The 14488-nt window shown below is 38.9% G+C and overlaps 1 protein-coding gene across 7 annotated transcripts in view; it reads left to right on the forward strand.

The window, feature by feature from the left end:
• LOC131370748 (syntaxin-1A) overlaps positions 1-14488 on the forward strand; it is a 136012-nt gene that overhangs the window by 39376 nt on the left and 82148 nt on the right. The gene's annotated exons all lie outside the window — the stretch shown is intronic.

Consider the following 14488-nt stretch of genomic DNA (forward strand, 5'->3'; position numbering starts at 1 on the left):
AGCATTGTGATGAACTGTTGAATAGACTTAGATGTATAAGGATTATGATGGTTAAACCTGTTGATCTGAGCAGCTTGGAGGTGAGAATTCTACTCCCAAGCTTTCCAATGCAAAAAATAAAAAATCACAGTAGTTTTTTCTTGAGAGTGTAATTCAGATATGAAGCTCTCAGGACAAGGAAAGGTAAGGTTTATTAATGTGCAGTGCAGAAGGGCAGGGAGAGCAAAACTGGTCTGTGGGTGGAAGTGATGGCCTACTCTCTCTCTCTGTCTCTCTGTCTCTCTCTCTCTCTCTCTGTCTGAGTTAATTACACCATCACCAGACATGTCAAACAATTAAAAACAAAAAAGCTTGCTATTCCAGTAGTCAGAGCACTAATCAGGGTGTCGGGCATTTTAAGGTCTCTCTCTCTCTCTCTTTCAGTTACTACAGTAGAGTTAATGACACCATCAGCTGACATGTCAAACAATTAAAAAAAAGCTTGCTATTTCAGTAGTCAAAGCACTGATCAGGGTGTCAGACATTTTAATCTTTCTTTCTCTCTCTCTCTCTCTTTCTCTCTCTCTTTCACACTCTCCTGTCAATCATTGTGACGCTAGCCAATCACAGTTGTCTGTGACCTCATGTATGTGGAAGAGGGTATATAGCACTGTCCACAGTTTTGAAAGATGCTTGTATTTTAGTGATTTGAAGAACGCCTTTCAATTTTAGATGGGCACAAATGGGTTTGATATCACCATTTACTTGTTTGGAACTTTCCTATGAATATACTGCCCCTAGTTGGATGGATAAAAGCAGAAATTCTTAAAGCTCTGAGTGTCTACTTTCATATGAGCTTCATATTAATCACCATTGTGGAGTGAGACATGAGAAAGACATTCAATTCTGAACGTAGACACAACAAAACAGGAGCAAATTCTGTTGTTTTTTGGTAAGAAGCACAAAAGTAAATATAGTAGGAATGGGCAGAATTGGCAGGAAGTGGGATTAAAAAAGAAGCAGTCTTGGTTACACCTTTAAACCAAGGTTAGATCATAATAAGCTATCTTACAGTACGCTGTTGCAGAGCTCCTAATAGTTCTCCAGGCATCCATAGAACATGTTAAATTCAGTTTCAGTTCACTGAGTTCAACTGAGAGAGAGAGAGAGAGAGGTAGAGAGAGTGGTGGGGTGAGAGAGAGAGAGAGAGAGAGAGGTGGAGGGAGAAATAGAGAGAGAGGTAGAGAGAGTGGTGGGGTGAGAGAGAGAGAGGGAGAGAGAGAGAGAGAGAGAGGTAGAGAGAGTGGTGGGGTGAGAGAGAGAGAGAGAGAGAGAGGTGGAGGGAGAAATAGAGAGAGTGGTGGGGTGAGAGAGAGAGAGAGAGAGAGAGAGAGAGGCGAAGGGAGAAATAGAGAGAGAGGTAGAGAGAGTGGTGGGATGAGAGAGAGAGAGGGAGAGAGAGAGAGAGAGAGAGGTGGAGGGAGAAATAGAGAGAGAGAGGTAGAGACAGTGGTGGGGTGAGAAAGAGAGAGAGAGAGAGAGAGAGAGAGAGAGAGAGAAAGAGAGGGGTGGAGGGAGAAATAGAGAGAGAGGTAGAGAGTGTGGTGGGGTGATAGAGAGAGAGAGAGAGAGAGAGAGAGAGAGAGAGAATTCAGTCACTTCTGTTTAGTTCAGAGCTCCTAATAGTTCTCAAAGCATCCATAGAAAATGTTAAATTCAGTTTTAGTTCATTGAGTTCAACTAACAGAGAGAGAGAGAGATTGGGGAGAAATAGAGAGAAAGAGAGAGAGAGAGAGAGAGATTGGGGAGAGAGAGAGAGGGAGAGAGAGAGAGAAAGAGAGAGAGAGAGAATTCAGTCACTTCTTTTCTATAATCCCATACATTGGTTTATTATCTGACTCTGGTCTTTCACGTTACATTTTCATGTACTATGCCGTCTCCATGTCAGTTTCTCCCTCACGCTCTGTTATTATGCTACATTGGTGTATCTTACTACAGCTCATCTATTTTCCAGCAGCCTCCATGAGTCAGCGGCGTATAAACATTACAGCTAAGCTCGTTTCTGATGTTTTGACTGATCTGGTTATAGACATCCCACATGGGCGGTGCCAAACTCACACAAACTCCTGCCCACATGCTCTATCGCTGGACTCTTTGACTCTCCCACGCCACACATTCAGTCTCGCTTTGTGCACATTGGATGCGTATAAAGGTTTAGAGGGCGCCGCTTTCTGCTGGGTGAGAGCAGGACCAGTGTTTAGAAATGTCAGTGTAATTAACTGTGTGCAGACGGAATTCATTACACAGCACTGGCTTTGTGGCAGCATTGTGAACCAGTAATAAACATTTTCATTTTCATGACAGATCATCGTTTTTGTTGTTTTTGGAAATCGAATTTTATTTCCTACTACAGAGCATTAGAGCATGTAATGTATATTATTAGCTTAGTGGTTAAGGTGTTGTATTCCTGATCAAAAGGTTCGAATCCCAGGTCCACTAAGCTGCCACTGCTGGGCCCTTGAGCAAGGCCCTTAACCCTCAGTTGAATAAAAATATGATAAAATGTCAGTCGCTCTGGAAAAGGGTGTCTGCTAAAGGTAAATGTTTAAGTGGCCACCATTAGCATCCAGACACTAGATTTTGACGCACTACTACATCAACAACTTCACAAATTTGTGAGATTGACAGTCGTGTTGGTGTTTCTGTTCCAAACACACATTGAGATTGACGTTAAACTTCACACACAATTATCAAATTTACAAAACCACTTCGAAATGATCTTGCGTCGCTCGTAAGTCAAACATGCCTCCGGCATTTTCTTTGGCTCACTACTGACTCCATCGTTGATGCGACTGAAATCTTCAGAGGAAACATAATACTACACATTATTGCCATAATTCTACATAAGTTTTAAAAAATAGATCGTCATAGATAACAATTAAAGTGTGTATACATTATTTGGGATTCTCTATATTTATCGATGTGGTATCACAACAACAAAAAAATAAATCTTTAGAGGAAAAAAAACAATCTCTTTATATCACAGCGTTTTTGAATGCTCGAATCTGATTGGTCAGAAAGTGTGCATTCAATGTCTATACCAAAGCTAATCACAGGTTTCTATGCTAAGTTACCATGCTCTTTCTAGAACGATTAACTAATACAGGCTTTTATTGAAACAAGTAAAATACAAGGAGACATCTGCTGAATATTAATGGAAGGTGTGTCCAGTGTCAGGACAACAATTTCAGTACAGAGGACTTTACGCTTTTCTCTGCATTCTTTGGTATATTAATAAGACACAAGTACACAAGTTTTTTCTTACTGACTTTAAGAGATGTTACATTAATTACAACTATAAATGGATAAAAGCACACAAAATGGGAGTTGTTGGCAAATTAGAGCAGTAAAACTCTTCAGGATGTATGCTTATTGGAAACTAATTAACTTTGGTTCCCCATTGTTGATTATTTTCCTATAACAGCACCTCCCCAAGTGTCTGAACACCGTTTCAGTCATTCATTTTGTTTCAGAGCGCTGTTTATTTCATTCGCAGTTTGTGCTCGCTCAAAGAAACGCCAAGGCCGCCTCGTCTGATGTCTGCCTCGTCTGAGAATACACAATGTGCTATCGAGAGGCACTTACACAATTCGCAGCTCATCACAGCTATTGCTGAAAGTGTCTGCACTTCTACATTTTCTGCCTCTCTGTTTCCTGCCTCCTTTTGTTCATCACTCTGTCTCTATTCCCTAACACTAGAATCTTTTTTAAACCAGTGCTTAAACCAGTACAATCCTATCAGGTTTTATTTTGGCTTTGTTTTCATAGTTGTTTTTAGTCCTAATTTTTCAAACTATTCTTACTGCACACCATCCTATACATCCCCAGTACACCAAAGATACGAATTTAATTCGTTCTTGAGAAACAGTTCTGCAAAACAAATTTTCCCATAAGAAATAATGTAAATGCAGATAATCCGTTCCAGCCACCCAAAAATATGACCAATATGAAGCGCATGTAAACTGTATGGCTGCTTACAAAGAACTGACCCAAGCCAAGCATTCCATCACTTCCTCACAGGAAGTCATGCCACCAAGCTTGGGCTAAAAATAGAACAGGCCACCCACTCCACCAATCTGTCAACGAAAAAACGCCTGAAAAATCACCTAGCTTTTGAACGCATGCCGAAGGCAACATTAGTAACATGGGTTGACTCTTTCCAAACAGCTTTGACTGACTGAAAATAAATTCGTAAAATTTGGTTGGCTTTTGGTTTTGAACGGCTCCCGGACGTACGTGAACTTAGCCTGCATTCGGTTCGGTTTGTTTCATTCGTATGCCAAAAATGCTTCATATGCCAATGCAAATTTCTTGCAAAATTGCAATTCTTAAGGTGAAAATTCAAAAGGGAGGGCATTCGTATGCCGAGGTTCCACTGTATTTGCACTGAATATCCAAGTATACAATTGTTATTATTTCATTATTTCATTATAAAATGCAGGGAAACTAAAATAAAGGAAACCATCATCAGTAAAAATAAAGGTACAGTTTGTTTTAATCTGAATGCTGCAGCTCACAAGCTAATCCTAGCTAACGGCTGTTAGCACTGGCTAAAAAGCTTGGTAGTGAGCTAGCTCCATAAAGTCAAATAAATACATGGTAATATTAATAATTTTTGTGAGATCTTCAGTTCTTAACTGGCTGTCATAGCCTTTGTTTGTACAGAGAAGAAAATTAGCCGTTTATGCTAATTGCGTCTCGTATTATTGTCCTTCTGTGTAAGAGGTAAGTGGTTTTGTTGTAGCATGAAGCCATTCTCTGGTGTTTAACCGCACTCTAGTTTTTCTTCAACCACCAAAAATATTTTGTGTCAGAGTAACTGAAGTTTCTCTGTATAAAAATAAAACAGTCTGTGGAGGTTGATTAGCGGTTGTGGGTGTTTTAAGAATATACATCAGTCCGAACTGTGAAACTAAAAGGAGCAAACACACACACACACACACATATGCTTTTCTTACATATGTAAACATACACAAATGTGTGTCTGCGCCTGCTGTTAATACATTCATTCTTTTGAAGGTTCTTTAATTTTCCATCCTCCTCTCTGTCATGAATACAAACGAGCACTAACGTCTCTTTAACAAACACAACAAACGCCAATCTATAGCTACAACTCTTGTCTCTTCAGTAGTCTTTATTCCTCCCGGCAACAACAACAGTCCTTTTTTGTTACTCTCTGCTTTTACTTCTCTGTTATATACAGTCGCATTACATGAATAGGCAAGTAATAATGATGTAGTTGTGATAATAAGTAGTAATAATACAGATCCAGCGAAGTGAATTGAAGGCTAAAAGATTTATCTTCTCACGTTTTTTGCAATATTTGATAGTTATGCAAAAGCCTGGAAGTTTAATAATCAACTCTGAGGAAACATAATAAGTGTGTTTTCTCACACTGCTCGCTCCTGAGCTGGCAGTAATCAGGAAATTGCATCCGCATCGCAGCCCGCGGCTTCTGCCGTGGAGTCAATTTTGTGTCTAACGTGTTACATGAAAAAGTAGGTGTGATCTAAAAATAGGTGTAAGAAGTACAAGAGAAATCAATCAATATTACTTGCCTCTGGATTTTTGGTAATAACATATACACCGATCAGCCATAACAATATGACCACATGCCTGATATTGTGTTGGGTTAGATCCCTGAAGGTGTGCTGTGGTATCTGGCACCAAGATGTTAGCAGCAGATCCTTCAAGTCCTTTAAGTTGTGAGGTGGAGCCTCCATGGATCGGACTTGTTTGTCCAGCGCATCCCACAGATGCTTGATTGGTTGAGATCTGGGGAATTTGGAGGCCAAGTCAACACCTCAGACTCGTTGTTGTGGTCATCAAACCATTTCTGAACCATTTTTGTTCTGTGGCATGGCACATTATCCTGCTGAAAGAGGCCACAGTCATCAGGGAATACCGTTTCCATAAAAGGGTGTACATGGTCTGTAACAATGCTTAGGTAGGTGGTACGGGTTAAAGTAACATCCACATGGCTGGCAGGACCCAAGGATTCCCAGCAGAACATTGCCCAAAGCATGACACTGTCTCTTGCCTTCTACCCATAGTGCATCCTGGTGCCATGTGTTCCCCAGGTAAGTGATGCACACGCACCCGGCCATCCACATGATTTAAAGGAAAACGTGATTCATCAGACCAGGCCACCTTCTTCCATTGCTACATGGTCCAGCTATCACAATTTGGCCCTTGTCAAACTCGCTCAAATCCTTACGCTTGTCCATTTTCCTGCTTCTAACACATCAACATTGAGGATAAAATGTTCACTTGCTGCCTCTAATATATCCCACCCACTAACAGGTGCCATGATGAGGAGATATTCACTTCACCTGTCAGTGTTCATAATGTTATGGCTGATATATATATATATATACATATATATATATATATATATATATATATATGTGTGTGTGTGTGTGTGTGTGTGTGTGTTATTGTGGGGAAATGTTGCAGACAAATGGCACTCACTTCATTTATATATATATATATATATATATATATATATATATATATGTGTGTGTGTGTGTGTGTGTGTTACTGAGGGGAAAAATCCCTGCTGCCTGCTACTGCTTTGTGAAAAATCCAGACCTGATTTAGAGCCTGGAGTGCTTTCACAGCACTTCAACCTTTCAAGTGGACTTAAATAATGATTTAGAGCATTTTGTGAATATGTGAGGATATAAATTCACCTCAGAGTACTAAAATAAAAAAAAAAAGTCTGAAAGTCTGCAAGAGAGAATATTTTTAAGTCATTCACAAAGGTCTGTAATTTTCACTGATAGCATTATCAAGCTACCTAGCATGAGCTACCTGAGAGGACTTTGTGACATGATGAGTTTGCAGAAATATCCAGCTAAGCTATCCATTAAAGCTAGTCAGCTAAGTAAAATGAGGCTACAGAATATCTTGCTATGGTTTTGCATCATATATATATAAATCCTTATCATCTTTACAGCCATAATAGCTAGCTAATTAATATTGGCTTATCTGATATGGTGTGAGCTAATCTAAAATATCAGTGTTTATAATTATTACTAGCCAATATAAGCTAACCAACTGATGTAGCTAGTCAGTGAACTATAATATAAAGTAACTGGACAAAATTCTGTGAGGATAATTTTGTCACCTTCTTGAATTGCTCATAATCTTTACTGTTATGCTAGTCATCTAGCTAACATCGGAAGTATCTGAACTATCTGACAAAGCAGCTAGCACGAGCTATGTGATGACTTCCGAGAGGATTTTTTTTAAAGGTCATATTTACTTCTAATCATAACTGGACGTCTAAAATTATTTGAAGTCATTTTCACATATTTATAATTGTCCATGCTAATGCTAGATGGCTAACATAATCTAAGCTACTGAACGGTTTTGATGAGTCTCTGTCCATGGTTATGTGTGTGTGTTTTCTACAGTCTGTATTTGCGATTAGTCTTAAATGTTCCTTTATATCTCCTTTTTCCAGCTCTGCTCTAAGAAAGTTGTCAAAGCCCTTCTCGTCTCCATTCAGTTTTTTAACGACTTTATCCGATATCTCATGGCTGTAAACTCTTTGAAAGTCGCTGCCGTGTGAAGTGACAAGGCGTGACTTGTGTCTGGAAAAACATAATAAGATTCAAGGTTAAATCTTGATGAGAGCTTAAAAGTCAATATCTCCATTAATGGAAAACTGGAGTTCAGAGAATACAACTTTGGCTCGTATCAGACAGTTTTCAGCCTACGGTGCAGCACAGAGGTCTGAGCAGTAGGAAGCAAAATCCATTTAAAAGAAAGAAAGAAAGAAACAACAACTTTTACCTTCTGGTTGTGGCAGGAAAGACCCGCTGAGACCCACTGAACCCAGATGATGTTTTTTTTTCCCACAGAATGCACTTTAACACTGCTTATTTCTTGCTTTTCTTCTACTGTTACTTACATGGCTGGCAGCCGTGCTTTTTTTTGATGGATGTGGGCTGTTATTTTCAATGTGTTGCCTTAAATAGCAGACAGGACTTTCATAATATTGCTGCCTGTACCTTCAAACTAGTAAAGAAAAAAAATACAGTATGAAAACTGCACAATAATCCAGGGTCACTGTATAGTTTTTTGGTATATTTCAGTCTCTTATTATTCAGTTATTAATCTTAAATTATTGTATATTGTTTAACGGATTATATCAAGAAAGATACACCGATCAGGCATAACAGTATAAGCACCAAGAGGTGAAGTGAATAAGACTGATGATCTCCTCATCATGGCACCTGTTAGTGGGTGGGATATATTAGGCAGTAAGTCAACATTTTGTCCTCAAAGTTGATGTGTTAGACGCAGGAAAAATGGACAAGTGTAAGGATTTGAGCGAGTCTGACGAAGGACCAAATTGTGATGGCGTACAGACGACTGGATCAGAGCATCTCCAAAACTGCAGCTCTTGTGGGGTGTTCCCGGTCTGCAGTGGTCAGTATCTATCAAAAGTATCAAACCTTCAAAATTTACATTTACATTTACATTTCTGGCATTTGGCAGACGCTCTTATCCAGAGCGACATACAAAAGTGCTTTAAGTCACTATCATTGAAAATATTAACAATGGTTCAATAGGATACAGACTTAGGATACCATTCGACTAAAATTGGAGTTTTTTTGTTTTTTTTTAATAAACCATATAACAATACATAAACAGGGAACTGCAAGAGCTAGTTTAAGTGCCTCAGGAAAAGGTAGGTCTTAAGACGTCGTTTCAAGACAGTCAGAGACTTTGCTGTGCGGACATCTAGGGAAAGTTCTTTCCACCACCTCGGTGTAAGAACAGAGATGAGTCTAGACGAATACCTACCTTTTACCCTGAGAGATGGTGGGACCAGTCGGGCAGTGCTAGTGGATCGGAGGGAGCGAGGAGCAGTGCGAGGAGTAATAAGGTCTTTGAGGTAAGATGGTGCTGGTCCATTCTTGGCTTTGTAGGCAAGCATCAGTGTTTTGAATCGGATGCGTGCAGCTACCAGAAGCCAGTGGAGGGAACGCAGCAGTGGGGTGGTGTGGGAGAACTTAGGCAGGTTGAATACAAGCTGTGCAGCTGCATTTTGGGTCATTTGCAGTGGACGAGTTGCATTCAGAGGAAGACCTGCCAATAAAGAGTTGCAGTAGTCCAGTCTCGAAATAACCAGAGACTGAACAAGCACTTGAGTAGCCTGTGTGGATAGAAATGGTCGGACCCTTCTGATGTTGTACAGAAGAAACCAACATTAGGGTATCACATTGGCAACATGGGAGGAAAAGGACAGTTGATTGTCCATGGTTAGCCCAAGGTTGCGAGCAGTGGCTGAAGGGGAGATCATTGAGTTGTCCAGAGACAATGCAAGATCCTTGTCTGGGGATGAATCACCTGGGATGACCAGCAGTTCAGTTTTGCTGGGATTAAGTTTCAGCTGATGAGCTGTCATCCAGGATGAAATGTCCGCCAGACATGCTGAGATTTGGGCAGAAGCTGTGGTATCTGAGGGAGAGAAGGAGAAGATAAGTTGGGTGTCATCAGCATAGCAGTGGTATGAAAAGCCGTGTGAGGATATAACTTTGCCAAGAGTGTGAGTGTAGAGGGAGAAAAGGAGAGGACCAAGTACTGAGCCTTGTGGGACACCACTAGAGAGTCTGCGTGGGCAGATGTCAGTGCCTTCCATGTTACCTGATATGAGCGACCATCCAGGTAGGAAGCAAACCATTCCCATGCTGTTCCACAAATTCCAAGACTCCTGAGGGTGGACAAGAGAGTCTTGTGGTTAACCGTGTCAAATGCTGCAGTAAGGTCAAGGAGGATGAGGACCGATGACAGCTTGGCTGATCTAGCAGTATGTAGTTTCTCAGTGACTGCCAAAAGGGCAGTCTCTGTAGAATGTGCTGCTTTGAAGCCAGACTGGTTGGGATCATGGAAGTTATTCTGCAAGAGATAGTCAGACAGCTGATTATAAACAATTCGTTTGAGAATTTTTGAAAGAAAGGATAGGAGTGATACTGGTCTGTAATTATTGATGTTAGAGGGATCCAAAGAAGGTTTCTTTAGTATAGGGATAACCCTTGCTTGCTTAAAGGCAGTTGGTACCTGTCCTGATGTAATGGATCTATTGATGACTGTGGTGATGAAGGGCAGGAGGTCAGGTGAGATGGTCTGGAGCATAGTGGAAGGGATTGGATCCAGTGGGCAGGTGGTGGGATTGGAGGAGTGGATGATTTGCAAAACCTCTTCTGCTGCTATGGTTGAGAGATGCTTTAGTGAAGGACTAGCTGAGTCCTGGCTGTGTAATATAGATGAAGTAGGGGCGGACGTGAAGGTCTGGCAGATCTTCTCAATCTTCTCTGTGTAAAAAGTGGCAAAATCTTCAGCGGTCAGGGAGGATGGAGCAGGTGGAGTTGGAGGGTTGAGTAGTGCAGAGATGATGTTGTGGAGCTTTCGGGGATCTTGTGTAGAAGCCTCAAGCTTTTCCTTGTAAAAGGAAGTCTGTGAACCAATAGAAGTTGGTGATCCTTTTTGTCTGAAATAAATAAATTACACAAACTGATAATTTTCAGGTAGTATTTAAAGAGAGTCTTTATAAGATCCCCATTATTTCTTTTATTTTATTTCTTTTATTTCTTTATATTTTTTATTGACTGCTGCTAAACTGTAATACTGCAGTTTCTTTCATATCTATGATCATATTTTTTATGTTTTAGATATTTTATTGACTGTTGCTATACTGATACTGCAGTTTCTTTTATTTATTTGATTTTATTACTTATATTATTATTTTTTAAAATATTTTATTGACTTCAGCTGAACTGATACTGCAGTTTCTTTAATTTCTTTAATTTTATTTCTTTTAATTTTTTAGATATTTTACTGTCTGCTGCAAAACTGTGATACTGCAATTTCTTTGATTTCTTTGATTTTATTTCTTTTATTTTTTAGATATTTTATTGACTCCTGCTAAACTGATACTGCGGTTTCTTTTTATTTCTTTGATTTTATTAAAAAAAAAAAAAGTTTATTGTTAATACAAAAAAATGTTCTTGCCTCCAAATTCCTTTTTTTTTCCTTCTCTTTTTTAAAAAATGAATAAATAAATAAAAATCCCTGGGCTAAATTTAAATCCGAGTTTCCACGCATCCCATTTTCAGTGTCCTGCTTAAAGAAAACCGCATCTCGCATATTATAAGCATGATAATACGTTGCTACTCCTACACAAGTGAAATATTATAGCCACTTGACTTGTCTTAATTCGGCTAATAAGCAGTAAAACGTTCAAACCTACACACACATTTTCACACAAAATAACGCTTTTAATGAAACTAACAGCACTTGGAAAAATGACCCCTGACTTTATGAACTTAAATACTTCAGACTTAATAAGCAAAAGAATATGAATAATGTTGCAGACAAATGGCACTCACTTCATTTATATATATATATATATATATATATATATATATATATATATATATATATATATAAAAAACACAAGGTTTTTTGCACATAAACCCACGCAAGTGTGTGGTTTCACTTCAACGCTTCGTGTTACATAACTAACCGAAGGGAAGATGGCGAGGCTGTTATTGGCCTTGTGCTGAGGCGTCTGTGTTTAATGATGCTATCTATAGACTCGTCTTCTGCTGGTTCAGGCGTTTTGGTGTCTGCACTTTCTCCCGAGCTATTGTCTAGTCCTCTTACACAGATTTACGGGGCTTTGGTAATAGAGAGCAGGGAGGAATGGCATGAAAAATTCATGGTGTGATGAATAAGAGTACGAGGCAGTATCACAGTTTGAGTTTATCGCGAGAGAAAAGATAATAAAAATCACAGAATAAAAGAGAAGCTATGGAAATGGTTATGTTATTTGCTTGAGAAACAAACATGGGCTTGTTATGAGGGCTTTCAGCCTTCTGTTGTTAATCAGAATGATTAAAGTAGATATAAAATGTCCTTTTTTTATATTACCCACGATGTTTATTCACTACAAGTGTTTACCACAGCACTCTTGATTTTGTCAGAAGGTGTTGTTTCAATTTATGCTGCAAGTTCCATCATGGCAAAACAAAAAACTTTATTGTTCCTGTATTAACTAATTCACAAGACTGGTATTTAAACCCCTCAATAAAAATTAGCAATAAAAATCTTGACTAAATCTTCGTCCCGGGTCTCCGACGGCGAACCTGTGACGTGTTTTAGAAACACCTTTTAATCTGTGTAACGTTATTGCATACCTCAGGGCCATGGTGTGAAAGGAAAATATGCTGTCCTGTTGACATTTCAGTGGAAGTTAATGAGAGATAGAGAGAGTTAGAGAGACGGTTAGCTTCATTCTCGTAGAGCAGGTGGTCATTATTTATAATTACGCTTCATTTGAATTTCGTTACTCAGTTTTATTTTTGCTCATTATCTGTAATTACTGCTTATTAACATAGAATCATAGTGTGTGTGTGTGTGTGTGTGTGTGATGATCTTGTTCTGATTAATCAGAACAACAAGCAGATGGACTTCAGCAGATCAATATGGAAACGCAACAGGACAGGACGGTCGATGCATTTACACTACAGAGAGAGAGAGAGAGAGATATTGGAAGAAAGAGAGAGAGATACATGGAGAGAGAAAGAGAGCGAGAGAGAGAGAGAGAGAGAGACAGACAGAGTGTGAGAGAGAGAGAGACAGAGAGAGAGCCATGCCAGAAAGAGAGATACAGGGAGAGAGAGAGGAGAGAGAGAGAGAGAGAGAGAGAGACAGACAGACAGAGTGTGAGAGAGAGAGAGACAGAGAGAGAGCCATGCCAGAAAGAGAGATACAGGGAGAGAGAGAGGAGAGAGAGAGAGAGAGAGAGAGAGAGAGAGAGAGAGAGAGAGAAATGCCAGAGAGAGAGAGAGAGAGAGAGAGACATGACAGCAAAAGAGAGAGAGAGACCTGGGAGAGAGATGGAGACAGAATTAGAGAGAAGAGAGATGCCAGAGAGAGACAGAGATACAGGGAGAGAGAGATGGAGAGACAGAGAGAGAGAAAGACACAGAGAGAGACATGGAAGAGAGATGGAGAGACAGAGGGAGAGAGATAAAGAGACGGAGAGAAAGAGATCGACAGAGAGACATGAGAGAGACGGAGAGATAGAGACAGAGGGAGAGAAAGAGATTGACAGAGAGAGACATGGGAGGTAGGGAGAGCTATTTTAGGTATCAGGATTGCAGAGATAGATGTCAGATTTCTCTTGTATGTAAAAGTAGCAGTGTGAAAAGCAGCATGTGCCGAGCGTCGAAATCTGCTTCAGCTCTCTGTATAAACACTGATGTGAGGTGCAGCTAACCTAGTGGCAGCCTTGTCATTGTTAGTGTGTGTGTTAGTGTGTGTGTTAGTGTGTGTGTTAAACCACACAGCAACACACACCAACAGCTGCAGTCAAACAGCTGTAAAACTGTACAAACCTTAGTGTTTTGGAGTTAAAGGAAAACTCCAGCGTGTGTGTGGTGTGTGTTTGTTGTTGTTGTGTGATTACACCTTAAAATGAACACAGGATTAAAATAAAAGGACTGACACTTGACTCTCACTGTACTGTACTTTTGTATTTTTTCATCCTTTTTTTCTATAATACACAGGAAAAAATGGAGTATGTGAAAACGTGGAATGTTAGATAAAAAATATAAATAAAATGAATTAAATAAATCAATAAATTAACTAATACTTCATCATCATTATTATTTTATTACTATTATTATCATTATTATCATTATTATTATTATTATTATTATTATTAATAATAATAATAATAATAATATACATTTTTAACATATCTTTTTTTTAATGTTTTTAAATATTTTCCTAATCAAGTAATTATATTATATTACATTACATTACATTACATTACATTATATTATATTATATTATATTATATTATATTATATTATATTATATTATATTATATTATATTATATTATATTATATTATATTATATTATATTATATTATATTTACACATAATTTAAACAAGTTTAATTGACTGGATTAAATGAGCATGACCAGTTCTTGAGCTATTAACATTAACCATCTTGTTGAGATGTCTGCATATTGAACTATAATATTAAATAAACACAAGTGAAGAAGCGGTAATGTGGCTGTTGTCGAACACTGGCATCCTGGGTTAAGTCTTCTGTCTGAGGGAGACCACAGTCAGCTTTGGAAGTAGATTGATTAATCTGATTGAATCTGTTCATGTTGGATGTATAAAGAACAAATTAAGTCAATGTAGTGTAACTCAGTCTGAATGCTCAGTGCATCCAGATGGACATTTTAAAGTGTAAAGTGTAAGTAAGTAATCTGAACTACTTTTGACGTAGCGTTCCATTGTCGAAAGTTGTATGAGGAATACATCCGGGAACTGTTCAAAACTTGTTAGCCTCAGTGGAAAGCCAACCGAAGCGACTTCAGCATGCATTCAAAAGCTAGGTGATTTTTCGGGCATT

The sequence above is a fragment of the Hemibagrus wyckioides genome, linkage group LG20, assembly GCF_019097595.1.
Source record: "Hemibagrus wyckioides isolate EC202008001 linkage group LG20, SWU_Hwy_1.0, whole genome shotgun sequence".
Lineage (NCBI taxonomy): Eukaryota > Metazoa > Chordata > Actinopteri > Siluriformes > Bagridae > Hemibagrus > Hemibagrus wyckioides.